This window comes from Oncorhynchus mykiss, chromosome 11 (genome assembly GCF_057628025.1).
Source record: "Oncorhynchus mykiss isolate SJ-2025 chromosome 11, ASM5762802v1, whole genome shotgun sequence".
Taxonomy (NCBI): Eukaryota; Metazoa; Chordata; class Actinopteri; order Salmoniformes; family Salmonidae; genus Oncorhynchus; species Oncorhynchus mykiss.
The window spans coordinates 27,420,085-27,435,000 of record NC_143032.1 but is presented as its reverse complement, the minus strand read 5'-3'; the positions used below and the strand labels follow the sequence as shown (position 1 = coordinate 27,435,000).

The 14,916-nt window shown below is 44.5% G+C and overlaps 1 protein-coding gene across 4 annotated transcripts in view; it reads left to right on the top strand.

Moving 5' to 3' along the window:
• The window catches only part of mpp7a (MAGUK p55 scaffold protein 7a), a 304,718-nt gene that overhangs the window by 97,541 nt on the left and 192,261 nt on the right, over positions 1-14,916 (top strand). For 2 of the 4 annotated variants that reach the window (XM_090189801.1, XM_090189800.1), the window contains exon 1: positions 8,737-11,600. The exons of the other annotated variants lie outside the window; for them this stretch is intronic. The gene's annotated coding sequence lies outside the window, so the exon portion shown is untranslated. Of the gene's footprint in view, positions 1-8,736; positions 11,601-14,916 lie in introns of those variants that run through there. 4 annotated transcript variants of the gene reach the window in all.

The window sequence follows — 14,916 nt, the reverse complement described above, 5'->3', positions numbered from 1 at the left end:
AAAAATCGAAACGTGCAGGAGAGGCCCCAGGACCAAGTTTGGGACACCCTGGATTATAGAAAGAGCATGTTGTTTTTTAACACAGCGGCCTCAAATCATCAGGTACAGTGGGGAGAACAAGTATTTGATACACTGCCGATTTTGCAGGTTTTCCTACTTACAAAGCATGTAGAGGTCTGTCATTTTTTATCGTAGGTACACTTCAACTGTGAGAGACGGAATCTAAAACAAAAATCCAGAAAATCACATTGTATGATTTTTAAGTAATTCATTTGCATTTTGTTGCATGTCATAAGTATTTGATCACCTACCAACCAGTAAGAATTCCGGCTCTGACAGACCTGTTAGTTTTTCTTTAAGAAACCCTCATGTTCTCCACTCATTAACTGTATTAACTGCACTTGTTTGAACTCGTTACCTGTATAAAAGACACCTGTCAATACACTCAATCAAACAGACTCCAACCTCTCCCCAACGGCCAAGACCAGACAGCTGTGTAAGGACATCAGGGATAAAATTGTAGACCTGCACAATGCTGGGATGGGCTACAGGACAATAGGCAAGCAGCTTGGTGAGAAGGCAACAACTGTTGGCGCAATTATTAGAAAATGGAAGAAGGTCAAGATGACGGTCAATCACCCTCGGGTCTGGGGCTCCATGCAAGATCTCACCTCGTGGGGCATCAATGATCATAAGGAAGGTGAGGGATCAGCACAGAACTACACTGCAGGACCTGGTCAATGACCTGAAGAGAGCTGGGACCACAGTCTCAAAGAAAACCATTAGTAACACACTACGCCGTCATGGATTAAAATCCTGCAGCGCAAGCAAGGTCCTCTTGCTCAAGCCAGCGCATGTCCAGGCCAGTCTGAAGTTTGCCAATGACCATCTGGATGATCCAGATGAGGAATGGGAGAATGTCATGTGGTCTGATGAGACAAAAATAGAGCTTTTTGGTCTAAACTCCACTCGCCGTGTTTGGAGGAAGAAGAAGGATGAGCACAACCCCAAGAACACCATCCCAACCGTGAAGCATGGAGGTGGAAACATCATTCTTTGGGGATGCTTTTCTGCAAAGGGGACAGGACGACTGCACCGACTTGAGGGGAAGATGGATGGACATGTATCGCGAGATCTTGGCCAACAACCTCCTTCCCTCAGTAAGAGCATTGAAGATGGGTCTTGGCTGGGTCTTCCAGCATGACAATGAACCGAAACACACAGCCAGGGCAACTAAGGAGTGGCTCCGTAAGAAGCATCTCAAGGTCCTGGAGTGGCCTAGCCAGTCTCCAGACCTGAACCCAATAGAAAATCTTTGGAGGTAGCTGAAAGTCCGTATTGCCCAGCGACAGCCTCTGTAATTGCAAATAAAGGTTTCTGTACCAAATATTAAGTTCTGCTTTTCTGATGTATCAAATACTTATGTCATGCAATAAAATGAAAATTAATTACTTAAATCACATTGTATGATTTTTTTGTTTTAGATTCCGTCTCTCACAGTTGAAGTGTACCTATGATTAAAAAAAATACAGACCTCTACATGCTTTGTATGTAGGGAAACCTGCAAAATCGGCAGTGTATCAAATACTTGTTCTCCCCACTGTAGGTCTTTTTTAATAGCCTACGACATGTTGTGGAAATGTTGAAGCTTCTTATGATAGCTTGCTTCAAAACCAAATGGTACATAGTCATAAAAGTAGATGGGGTGTTGGTTAAACTATTTTTTTAAACCAAAAACAAATGGAGTGAATTTCGAGTGTCAGTTTTTTTCCTGTGATAGCTGAGCGATTTCTAGTGTGGAGGGGGGAAAGGACATTGAATGCCATAGTGGTGCGTAAAGACCACTCCGAGAGCTATGAGTGGGATATCCGACCTCTCCGCTCAGATACTCTGTCCCAGATCTGTTTGTAATGTCTTTCAAACTCCTATGGTCATTGTTTTTGGCAAAGACAACAACCGTAAGAGTTGGCCAGACCGGACAAACAGATCTGGGACCAGGCTAACATGTATGATGCCTTGGGGACAGACAGAGCTAAAGGCCCAGTGTTCACAGCCAGGTCAGAGTGTGGGTGTTATCGGCTTAGTTTTGGCAAGACAGTACAAACAGAGCAGGACCAGGCTATCATGCAGAATACCTGGGGGACAGACAGAGCTGTTTAAGGTTGTTTAAATGCTCAGTGTTCACAGCCAGCCCAGAGTGTGAATGTGTGTCATCGGCTCAGCACCCTAACCGCCCTGAACAGCTTCAAAACAGCTCCTGTTCAGATTCAGACACAGAGCCTGTATGTCCCGATGACTGACTGACTCTTAAACCTCTGTCCTCAGCCATGGCTTCCTGTTTCTGTTTGTCTGGTTGCATCCCAAATGGCACCAAAGTCCCTACATAGTGCACTACTTTTGACCAGGGCCCATAGGCTGTACAGAGAAAAGGGTGCCATTTGGGACACAGGCTGTCTCTTATGGCTTCGGCCTTTCTTGTTGGGAGTTCAACTTGTGTCAGAACAATGAAGTAAAGGGTATTTTCTTTCCCTTCTGATGAAACTGACCGACAGAGCAGAGAACTGAACAGTAGGAGCCTCATTAGCTTGTCTGGATTGAGTAGCCATTTGACTAGTGCTGCTCTACTTAAGACTGGAATGTATATATCATGACATGATGTAGGCTATTATGCTGAGCAGACACTGTGACCCCCACTGTGACCCCTTAGCATAACTTACAATGTGTCTAGTGGTGTTCTCTGGAGTGAGAGAGAACATTGGAAATACAACCATTTATTTATTTATTTATTTATTCTCCCTGTCATACTTCAACTACTTGCACATTGCTACAACACTGTACAAAGCCAATAATATGACATTTTGAAATGTCTACATTCTTTAAAAACTTTTGAGTCTAATGTTCACTAATGTTTCCCTTGTTTATGTCCCTTTGTTTGTCTGTTCCGTTTGCTTTGGCAACATAAACATATGTTTCCCATGCCAATAAAGGCCTTTGAGTAGAGAGCGAGAGAGGGGACTTGGCAGTAAGACCTGACCCACAGACCTCTATTACTGAACGTCACGCCCCCTGACCACTCCTCCACATGAAAGGCCACAGCCTGATCCTTCCATTATGATCCACAATGGTATTTCAATGTCATCATCTCAAATAACACTAGCTAGTTCTCTCCTAAAAAAAAAAGAACAGTTTGCAAGATGTTAGTTAGCAGAGCTCAGTCCGGATAGGAAAAATGACTCACTGTTCTTCATGGCTAAGTCCAGGTGCAATCAACCGCCAACCGCTCCAATCATATATGGACCGTTTCACTAATAGCATAGGCAGAATTGCGGATGCTTGTCATCCCCTGGAACTACAAGGAACTCCAAAGAGCGGTTCCTTTAAGATCATTCCCGCTTCGCTGGTTCCAGGTTGAAGTTACTTATCAAAGCTACCCGTCGGAGTCTGGCCAATCCGGGCCAAGCTTTTTCTAAAAGGTTTCATTTATTTTCGAACGCGTCATTGGCTACCCCGTCGTAAGCCGCTTTCACCCATCCCTTCATCCATCCTTCTTATCGGTCACACACCTATAGACTTCAAAGGGCATTCAGCGTGACACTTAGAACGCCCAAAATAGTTCCTCTAATGAATATAATTCAATGCACACATTCTGAGGTCTCGTCTATGGGCAGCCAAACCCGATTCTCTGTGTTTTACACTGCAGAACGCCTCAGATTTGTGTTCTTCTGCTCCTAGGCCAAAACTGGAGAAAACAAAGAGATTTGAGATACTAGTCCCGGTCTGAGAGGTTTTATTGTTTATAAACCCACCCCCTCCCACAGTAATTTAGAGATATGGAGAAACAGAGAGAGAAAGAGAGAGCTGGTGTGTGGACTGTGGAGGACAAGTAGCCCAGTCTGGCCTGACCCTTGCCAGCTGATGGTGTTGGATGTGAGACTGAGGGAGCTGTGGAGGGAGCATGGGGTTCAGTTCAGTACTGGTCTTTCCAGAACTCTCTCCCTGATTCCCCAGATAGAGATGAATGTCTGCCCTCTGGCCCAGCGTGGTCCAGTGCCTCGACATGCTCAGACAAAACACAGCAGCTACAGACGTACAAGCAGCCAGACACCCAACGACCTGCCACCTCCGCTTACAGAGCAGACTGCGTAGTCCCTACAGAGCAGGACTGCGCCGTCCCAACAGAGCAGACTGCGTAGTCCCTACAGAGCAGAACTGCGCCGTCCCTACAGAGCAGGACTGCGCCGTCCCTACAGAGCAGGACTGCGCCGTCCCTACAGAGCAGGACTGCGCCGTCCCTACAGAGCCGTCCCTACAGAGCCGTCCCTACAGAGCCGTCCCTACAGAGCAGGACTGCGCCGTCCCTACAGAGCCGTCCCTACAGAGCCGTCCCTACAGAGCAGGACTGCGCCGTCCCTACAGAGCCGTCCCTACAGAGCAGGACTGCGCCGTCCCTACAGAGCCGTCCCTACAGAGCAGGACTGCGCCGTCCCTACAGAGCAGGACTGCGCCGTCCCTACAGAGCAGGACTGCGCCGTCCCTACAGAGCAGGACTGCGCCGTCCCTACAGAGCAGGACTGCGCCGTCCCTACAGAGCAGGACTACATGTAGACTAAGCAGTGTAATACAGAGGCTGTGAGAAAAGGTGGCCACAAATGGAGCACCACATGTTCTGTCCTGAGCCATTACAACTGGTTTTCTATGAAGAAATGTGTCCCGGAAAAGAGACCGAGCCAGGTGTCACAATGCCACCTGAAAAGCTCAACAGGCTACTAAAAGCTCAACAGAGTTGACTTCTGTCACTCAATTCAATTGAATTCAAAGGGCTTTATTGGCATGGGAAACATATGTTTACATTGTCAAAGCAAGTGAAATAGATAATAAACTAAAGTGAAATAAACAATAAAAAATGAACAGTAAACATTACAAACAAACGTTCCAAAGGAATAGAGACATTTGAAATGTCATATTATGTATATAAACAGTGTTGTAATGATGTTGAAATAGTTAAAGTACAGAAGTGAAAATAAACATAAATATAGGTTGTATTTACAATTGTGTTTGTTCTTCACTGGTTGCCCTTTCCTTGTGGCAACAGGTCACAAATCTTCCTGCTGTGATTGTACGCTGTGGTATTTCACCCAACAGAATAGTACCCGCAAAACACCAGTCTCAACAGTGAAGAGGTGACTCCAGGATGCTAACCTTCTAGGCAGAGTTGCAAAGAAAAATATATATCTCAGACTGGCCAATAAAAAGGAAAGATTAAGATGGGCAGAAGAACAGAGACACTGGATAGAGGAACTCTGCCTAGAAGGCCAGCTTCCCGGAGTCGCCTCTTCACTGTTGACGTTGAGACTGGTGTTTTGCGGGTACTATTTAATGAAGCTGCCAGTTGAGGACTTGTGAGGGGTCTGTTTCTCAAACTAGACACTCCAATGTACTTGTCCTCTTGCTCAGTTGTGCACTTTGGCTAACCTGTAGCTTCCCACTCCTGTGCACTGTGGCTTCCCATTATGGTTAGAGATAGTTTGCGCTGTTCTGTGAAGGGAGTAGTACACAGCATTGTACGAGATCTTCAGTTTCTTGGCAATTTCTCACATGGAATAGCCTTCATTTTTCAGAACAAGAATAGACTGACAAGTTTCAGAAGAACGTACTTTGTTTCTGGCCATTTTGAGCCAATAATCAAACCCACAAATGCCGATGCTCCAGATACTCAACTAGTCTAAAGAACGACAGTTTTATTGCTTCTTTAATCATGACAACAGTTTTCAGCTGTGCGAACATGATTGTTAAAAGGGTTTTCTAATGATCAATTAGCCTTTTAAAATAATAATCTTGGATTAGCTAACACAACATGCCGTTGGAACACAGGAGTGATGGTTGCTGATAATGGGCCTCTGTACGCCTATGTAGATATTCCATAAAAAATCTGCTGTTTCCAGCTACAATAGTAATTTACAACATTAACAATGTTTACACTGTATTTCTGATCAGTTTGATGTTATTTTAATGGACAAAAAATGTGCTTTTATTTCACAAACAAGGACATTTCTAAGTGACCCAAAACCTTTGAGCGGTGGTGAAAATGTTGAAGAGGTTGGGGCTCAAGCTGGATCCCTTTCTCACCCCATGGCCCTGTGGAATGAAATGTGTGTGTTTTTTGCCAATTTTAACCGTACATTTGTTGTTTAGCTGTTTATGTACATGGATTTTATAATGTATGTTTTTTAGAAGCTGTTTAGAATCTGTTTTAAAAGCCTCTTTGACCTAGACTTGGCGCTCCGGTACCGCTTGCTGTGTGGTAGCAGAGGGAACAGTCTATGGCTAGGGTAGCTGAAGTCTTTGACAATTTGTAGGGCCTTCCTCTGACACCTCATGGTATAGAGGTCCTGGGTGGCAGGAAGCTTGGCCCCAGTGATGTACTGGGCTGTACGCACAACCCTCTGTTGTACCTTGTGGTCAGAGGCAGAGCAGTTGCCATACCAGGCAGTGATGCAACCCGTCAGGATGCTCTCTGGTGCAGCTGTAAAACCTTTTGAGGATCTCAGGACCCATGCCAAATCTTTTCAGTCTCCTGATGGGAAATAGGTTTTGTCGTGCCCTCTTCACAACTGTCTTAGTGTGTTTGGTCCATGATAGTTTGTTGGTGATGTGGATGCCAAGGAACTTGAAGCTCTCAACCTCCTCCACTACAGTCCCGTCGATGGGAATGGGGGCATGCTTGGTCCTCCTTTTCCTGTAGTCCACAATCTCCTTTCTCTTGATCATGTTGAGGGAGAGGATGTTGTTCTTCCACCACACGGCCAGGTCTTTGCCCTCCTCTCTATAGGCAGTCTCATCGTTGTCGGTGATCAGGCCTACTGCTGTTGTCAACAGCAAACTTAATGATGGTGTTGGAGTCGTGCCTGGCCGTGCAGTCATGAGTGAACAGGGAGTACAGAAGGGGGCTGAGCACGCACCCATGAGGGCCCCCGTGTTGAGGATCAGCGCGGCGGATGTGTTGTTACCTACCCTTACCATCTGAGGGGGGGCCGTCAGGAAGTCCAGGATCCAGTTGGAGAGGGAGGTGTTTAATCCCAGGGTCTTGGCTTAGTGATGAGCTTTGAGGGCACTATGTTGTAGAATGCTGAGCTGTATGTGTTCCTTTTGTCCAGGTGGGAAAGGGCAGTGTGGAGTGCAATAGCGATTGCATCATCTGTATATCTGTTGGTGTGATATGCAGATTGGAGTGGGTCTAGGGCTTCTGGGATAATGGCGTTGATGTGAGCCATGACCAGCCTTTCAAAGCACTTCATGGCTACAGACGTGAGTGCTACGGGTCAGAAGTCATTTAGGCAGGTTACCTTGGTGTTCTTGGGCACAGGAACTATGGTGGTCTGCTTGAAACATGTTGGTATTACAGACTCAGGCAGGGAGAGGTTGAAAATGTCAGTGAAGACACTTGCCAGTTGGTCAGCGCATGCTCGGAGTACACCTGGTAATCCGTCTGGCCCTGCGGCTTTGTGAATGTTGACCTGTTTAAGGGTCTTACTCACATCGGCTGCAGAGAGCGTGATTACACAGTCGTCCGGGAACAGCTGATAATTTCATGCATGTTTCAGTGTTATTTGCCTCGAAGCGAGCATAGAAATTATTTAGCTCGTCTGGTAGGCTTGCATCACTGGGCAGCTCTCGGCTGTGCTTCCCTTTTTGTTGTCTGTAATAGTTTGCAAGCCCTGCCACATCCGACAAGCGTCGGAGCCGGTGTAGAACGATTTGATCTTAGTCCTGTATTGATGCTTTGCCTGTCTGATGGTTCGTCAGAGGGAGAGCGGGATTTCTTATAAGTTTCCGGGTTAGTCCTGCTCCTTGAAAGCGGCAGCTCTACCCTTGAGCTCAGTGCGGATGTTGCCTGTAATCCATGGCTTCTCGTTGGGGTATAGTCACTATGGGGACAATGTCCTCGATGCACTTAATGATGAAGCCAACGACTGATGTGGTGTACTCCTCAATGCCATCGGAAGAATCCCAGAACATATTCCAGTCTGTTCTAGCAAAACAGTCCTGTAGCTTAGCATCTGCTTCATCTGACCTTTTTTTATTGATCTAGTCACTGGTGCTTCCTGCTTGAATTTTTCCTTGTAAGCAGGAATCAGGAGGATAGAATTGTGGTCAGATTAGTCAAATGGAGGGCGAGGGAGAGCTTTGTATTCGTCTCTGTGTGCGGCGTATAGGTGGTCTAGAATTGTTTTCCCCTCAACACATTTAACATGCTGATAGAAATTAGGTAAAACTGATTTAAGTTTCCCAGCATTAAAGTCCCCGGCCACTAGGAGCACCGCCTCTGGGTGAGCTTTTTCATGTTTGCTTATGACGGAATACAGCTCATTGAGTGCAGTTTTAGTGCCAGCGTCAGTCTGTGTTGGTATGTAGACCGCTACGAAAGATACAGATAAGCTGCAGACCACACTATCTACCAAGAGTTTATCATGAGATGCTCTACCTCAGGTGAGTAAAACCTTGATACTTCCTTAGATATCGTGCACCAGCTATCGTTTACAAATATGTATAGGCCCCCGCCCCGTAACTTACCAGAGGATGCTGTTGGGTCCTGCCAATAGAGTGTATCACTTCCACAACACATTATTAGACTGCAGCTGCTGCTCTCTGTCTCTCTCTCTGTCTCTCTCTCTTTCTTCCCCACCTTTTCCTCTGCCCTTGTTTTTCACAGCAGACTGGCTTTAAACATGTTTCGCAGTAGAGACATGTTTGAAATACTAACCCCCAAAGAGGTCCCAAGTGTTATCATGTGTTTTTCTCTAGAAAGGAAAGAGAGTGAGAGAGTATCTTTCTCTCGATAAATCCCTGCTAGATATACGATTGAGATTAATAAGTCATTCAGCACCTGCAAGATGAGAGGAGAGGTAAGGGGGGGGAGCGGTATGGAGGGGGAGAGGTGGGAAACCAAGCTGGACTCCAACGTTCATTTCCCTTATTTGTTTGAGGTAGAAGTACATTTTCATCCCCCCCCCTCTCTCTCCCGTCTTCCCTCCCTCCTCCTCTGTTCTTAGAAAAATCCCCCAGAGTATATGCAGCTATTCAGGTTTTGAGTGTTTTTTTATTTATTTTTTTACTGCTATTCTTAAAAACTTAAGCAGAATGGCCTGACTGATAAATCCTTCTTCCAGTGGATCCAGCCAGTTGTCATGTCCTGGCGCAGTGACTGGGGGGGGGGGTGTTGAGCACCAGAGAGGTCAGGGTATAACTCCGTGGGGCTGAGTGAACTCTCACTCCCTACAGACCGTGTTGTATAAGCCTCTGTAATTACCATGGATGTGTCCAAAATTTTCCCCTTTTCCCTATATAGTGCACTACTTTTCATAGAGCTCTGGTCAAAGTAGTCCACTATATAGGGTATAGAGTGCTATCTGGGACTATGCCTAGAGTTCTGCGCCAGACCCAACCCAAGGCCACTGGCCCCTCTGTGACTATGAATCCAATGAGGATCATGTTTAATTCATTTCTTTGTCAATTTTTTTTATAAAAAAGGTTCTGAATCTGAAACCGTATTTCCTTCCGACCGCTGTGGAGGTGTAGGCGTGAGAGGAGAAGCTGGGCTTGCTGCTCTTTGGCATCATTAGGCCGTCATTTCCCCTTACTGTAAACCCCCTGGAGGCCTTAGTTCAGCCTTAGAAATAGAGTAACTAGAAGGGATTAAAGGCCCTCAGGCCACAGATGGCAATTTAATTGGATGGGAATGTCTGTTCTAGCCATTCTATTTCTATGGCCTGATCCCTCTCTGGCCCAGGTTGGACCTATAGACCTCTGAACTAGGCTGCTCCAGGACACTACTGTATGGATTTATATGCCCTCAGGCAGTGCTCCCTGTGCTGGCTCTCAGCCGGCTGCTCCCCTCCCTTGCCTTGACCCAGGCTGGACCTCTGGCCTCGACCACTCCAACCTATAGGGCCCTAGTCAAAAGTAGTGTACTATATTGGGAATAGGGTGAAATTTGAGACTCAACCCACTACTGTTTCCACAACACAACAGAACCCAGCGGCCGGTCAGTCTTGCATTGACAGTCCACCCTGCCAGACCCGGCCTGTTAGTCCAACCACATAGAGACCTGAGAGGAGCCAGACTGAGCCAAGCCAAGCCAAGCTTGGCCGAGCCAAGCAAAGCTCGGAGAAAACAAGCATGCGGCCCGCCCTTTGGTGGTGGTGATGGTGGGTGCAAGCTTGGCCTGGTTTGCTTCCTCTCTATTTCTCTCTCTCCCTCACTCGCACTCTCTTTTCCACCTCTTCCTCCCTCTCTCTCTCTGGCTGGTGTGTCCGATATCACAGCTCTGTACAGGGCCGTCCAGTCGGCTGGATCTCTCACTGGCTGACTGTCCAACACACAGTCCAGCCCTGCCCTGCTCGGCTCCAGCCCCACTTTCAACCGGCTTTGTGGTCCTTTTGTTTATTTTCTCCTTTTATCTCTCTCTCAATTCAATTCAATTTCAATTTAAGTGGCTTTATTGGTATGGGAAACATATGTTTACATTGCCAAAGCAAGTGAAATAGATCATTAAAAAGAGTGAAATAACACAAAAAAAATGAACAGTATTGTAACCATGTGCAAATAGTTAATGTACAAAAGGGAAAATACATATGAATTTATGTTCCCAAGTGGCGCAGCGGTCTAAGGCACTGCATCTCAGTGCTAGAGGCGTCACTACAGACCCTGCTTCGATTCCGGGCTGTATCACAACCGGCCGTGATCGGGAGTCCCAGAGGGCGGCGCATAATTGGCACAGCATCGTCCGGGTTAGGAGAGGGTTTGGCCAGGGTAGGCTGTCATTGTAAAATAAGAATTTGTTCTTAACTGACTTTCCTAGTTAAATAAAGATTAAATAAAACAAATGTAATAAATAAATATGGGTTATATTTACAATGGTGTTAGTTCTTCTCTAGTTGCCCTTTTCTTGTGGCAACAGGTCACAAATGTTGCTGCTGTGATGGCACACTGTGGTATTTCACCCAGTAGATATGGGATTTTATTTTTCTAATTCTTTGTGTGTCTGTGTAATCTGAAGGGAATATGTGTCTCTAATATGGACATACATTTGGTAGGAGGTTAGGAAGTGCAGCTCAGTTTCCACCTCATTTTGTGGCCTACGGCTGCCTCTCTCAATAGCAAGGCTATGCTCAATGAGTCTGTACATAGTCAAAGCTTTCCTTAATTTTGGGTCAGTCACAGTGGTCAGGTATTCATCCACTGTGTATTCTCTGTTTAGTGCCAAATGGTGTTTGTTTGCTCTGTTTTGTTTGTTAATTCTTTCCAATGTTTTAAGTAATTTTTTTTATTTTTCTCATGATTTAGTTGGGTCTAATAGTCCTCGGGCTCTGTGGGGTCTGTTCAATTTGGTGTTTGTCCCATTTTGTGAATTATTGGTTGGTGAGCTTACCCCAGACCTCACGGTGGGTTCTATAACTGATTCAAGTATTTTTTTGCCAGATCCTAATTGATATGTAACATTTTATGTTCCTTTTGATGGCACATAAGGCCCTTCTTTCCTTGTCTATCAGATCGTTCACAGCTTTGTGGAAGTTGCCTGTGGTCCTGATGTTTAGGTCGAGGTATGTATAGTTTTTTTTGTGTTCTCTAGGGCAATGGAATTTGTATTTGTGGTCCTGGCGACTGGACCTTTTTTGGAACACCATTATTTTGGTCTTACTGAGATTTACTGTCAGGGCCCAGGTTAATCTCACTCTCTCTCGCTCTCTCTGTGTGTCTCTCAATTCAATTCAGTAGACTTTATTGACATGGCAATTACAGTTGTTTTGGGAAGCCTTCCACAAGCTTCACAAGCATAAGTTGGGTGAATTTTGGCCCATTCCTCCTGACAGAGCTGGTGTAACTGAGTCAGGTTTGTAGGCCTCCTTGGTCGCACACACTTTTTCAGTTCTGCCCACAAATGTTCTATAGGATTGAGGTCAGGGCTTTGTGATGGCCACTCCAATACCTTGACTTTGTTGTCCTTAAGCCATTTTGCCACAACTTTGGAAGTATGTTTGGGTTCACTGTCCATTTGGAAGACCCATTTGCGACCAAGCTTGTAACTTCCTGACTGATGTCTTGAGAGGTTGCTTCAATATATCCACATCGTTTTCCTCCTGCAGCAAAGCACCCCCACAACATGATGCTGCCACCCCCGTGCTTCACGTTTGGGATGGTGTTCTTCGGCTTGCAAGCCTCCCTATTTTTCCTCCAAACATAACTATGGTTATTATGGCCAAACAGTTCTATTTTTGTTTCATCAGACCAGTGGGCATTTCTCCAAAAAGTACAATCTACAATTCTTGGCTGATTTATTTAGATTTTCCCATGATGTCATGCATAGAGGCACTGAGTTTGAAGGTAGGCCTTGAAATACATATACAGGTACACCTCCAATTGACTTAAATTATGTCAATTAGCCTATCAGAAGCTTATTAAGCATGACATCATTTTCTGGAATTCTCTAAGCTGTTTAAAGGCACAGTCAACTTAGGGTATGTAAACTTCTGACCCACTGGAATTGTGATACAGTGAATTATAAGTGAAATAATCTGTCTAAACAGTTGTTGGAAAAATGACTTGTCATGCACAAAGTAGATGTCCTAACCGACTTGCGAATATTCCAAGAACACAGGATGAGATGTTACTATCCTTTGTGCAAGCACTTTCAAGAGTTCATGAACAGTGAGCCTGTTGAAATTTGGGGAGCGCATCGTCAGTAGTGTACCTTTGGTTCCTAGGGTGTTTCGGCCTTTCACACTATACACCCTCCCCAAAGGCGGCCAGCGACAGGGCGTCCCATTCCCAATTAGTCATAGATGTCCTAACCGACTTGCCAAAACTATGGTTTGTTAACAAGAAATTTGTGGCGTGGTTGAAAAACAAGTTTTAATGACTCCAACCTAAGTGTATGTAAACTTCCGACTTCAACTGTACTTACATTGTCAAAGTATATATTTAACAAAAAAATAGTTGGACCAACATCAATAATATTAGTGGAAGTGGGATTACCGCTATCTTCTTTCGGATCAGTGGGACGCTGGCGTGCCAAATTCAAATTTATGGTCTTACTCACATCGGCTGCAGAGAGCGTGATCACACAGTCGTCCGGAACAGCTGATCATTTCATGCATGTTTCAGTGTTATTTGCATCAAAGCGAGCAAAGAAGTTATTTAGTTCGTCTGGTACACTTGTGTCACTGGGCAGCTCTCGGCTGTGCTTCCCTTTTTGTTGTCTGTTGTCTGCATTTTTTAAATCGGACATGATGGGTAGATTAACAAGATGTTTATCTTTCATTTGCTGAATTGGACTGTATATGTGTGAAAGTTACATATTTCAACAAAAAAAAATGAATTTCGCGCGCTGCCTTTTCAGCGGAATGTTGTCGCTAGTGGAACCCCTGGGCTAGAAAGGTAAAATTACTAAAAATATTTAACTTTCATAAAATCACAAGTGCAATATATCAAAATAAAGCTTATCTTGTTGTTAATCCAACCGCTGTGTCAGATTTCAAAAAGGCTTTACGACAAAAGCAAACCATGCGATTATCTGAGAACTGCGCCCAGCAGACAAATCATTACAAACCGTAACCAGCCAAGTAGAGGAGTAACGAAAGTCAGAAATAGCGATAAAATGTATCACTTACCTTTGATGATCTTCATATGGTTGCACTCCCAAGACTCCATGTTACACAAATTTTTTTTCATTTTGTTCGATAAAGTCCCTCTTTGTTCCAAGAACCTCAGTTTTGTCGGTGCGTTTTGTTCAGTAATCCATTGGATTCATTGGTCACAGCAGGCAGACTAAAAATCAAAAAAGTTAGTAGAAACATGTCAAACGATGTTTATAATCAATCCTCAGGTTGTTTTTGTCATAAATAATTGATCATATTTCAACCGGATAATAGCATCGTCAATAGAAAAGGAAAAACAAGAAAGGCGCACTCCCGGTCACGCGCAGGACTCATGTCTGGAAATTTCCACTGTCCTCTCATTGAAAGCTGTGTTTCTCCCTCATTTTTCAGTGTAAAAGCCTGAAACAATGCCTAAAGACTGGCAACATGTAGTGGAAGCCATAGTCCTTTGTATGGTGGATAGGCTTTCAGTGGCGTAACAGCCATTTAAAAATAATAGCATTTTCTGGATGGATTTTCCTCAGGTTTTCACCTGCCATATCAGTTCTGTTATACTCACAGACATAAGTTTTGGAATCTTTCGAGTGTTTTCTATCCAAATCTACCAATTCTATGCATATCCTAGCTTCTGGGCCTGAGTAGCAGGCAGTTTACTTTGGGCACACTTTTCATCCATAATTCCAAATGCTGCCCACTATCCCAAAAATGTTAACAGCAACTACAACAACAATATTAATGGGAATAATAATACATTAAAATCAGTAGAAGTTTACCAGCCACATGACATTGTATGAAAGCCAAAACTAAACAAAATGGGAAATATAATTGTCATTACATTGCACTTGTCTTTGACTGTCTCTCAGGTTGTGGCAGGAGGACACATATTTGGCTGCCAAAACATCACACTTTGGCTTTTTCACCCAATAAATATGTGATGTTTATAGTGTCAAATTATTTTTAAACGAGTGATACTTTTGGGGATAAAAAGTACAAGCACAGGTGACAATAATGTTGTGTATTTGTCTGTAAAGGCTAGCATGAGGGGGAAGTAGCTAGCCACAATCGTTTTGAGAAAAGTCAGCCAATCTTGTTTGGTATAACTTACTAGCTAGCCTAAAAGGTTACCTGTTAGCCCTGTTGCTATCTTATCCAGAGTCAGTGATATATAGAGGAACCATGTATTGTCTATGGGAACTGCAATAATTTTGCTAGCAACATCGCTAAAATGAATTAAATTAAATAAAATTTACCTCATAAAATG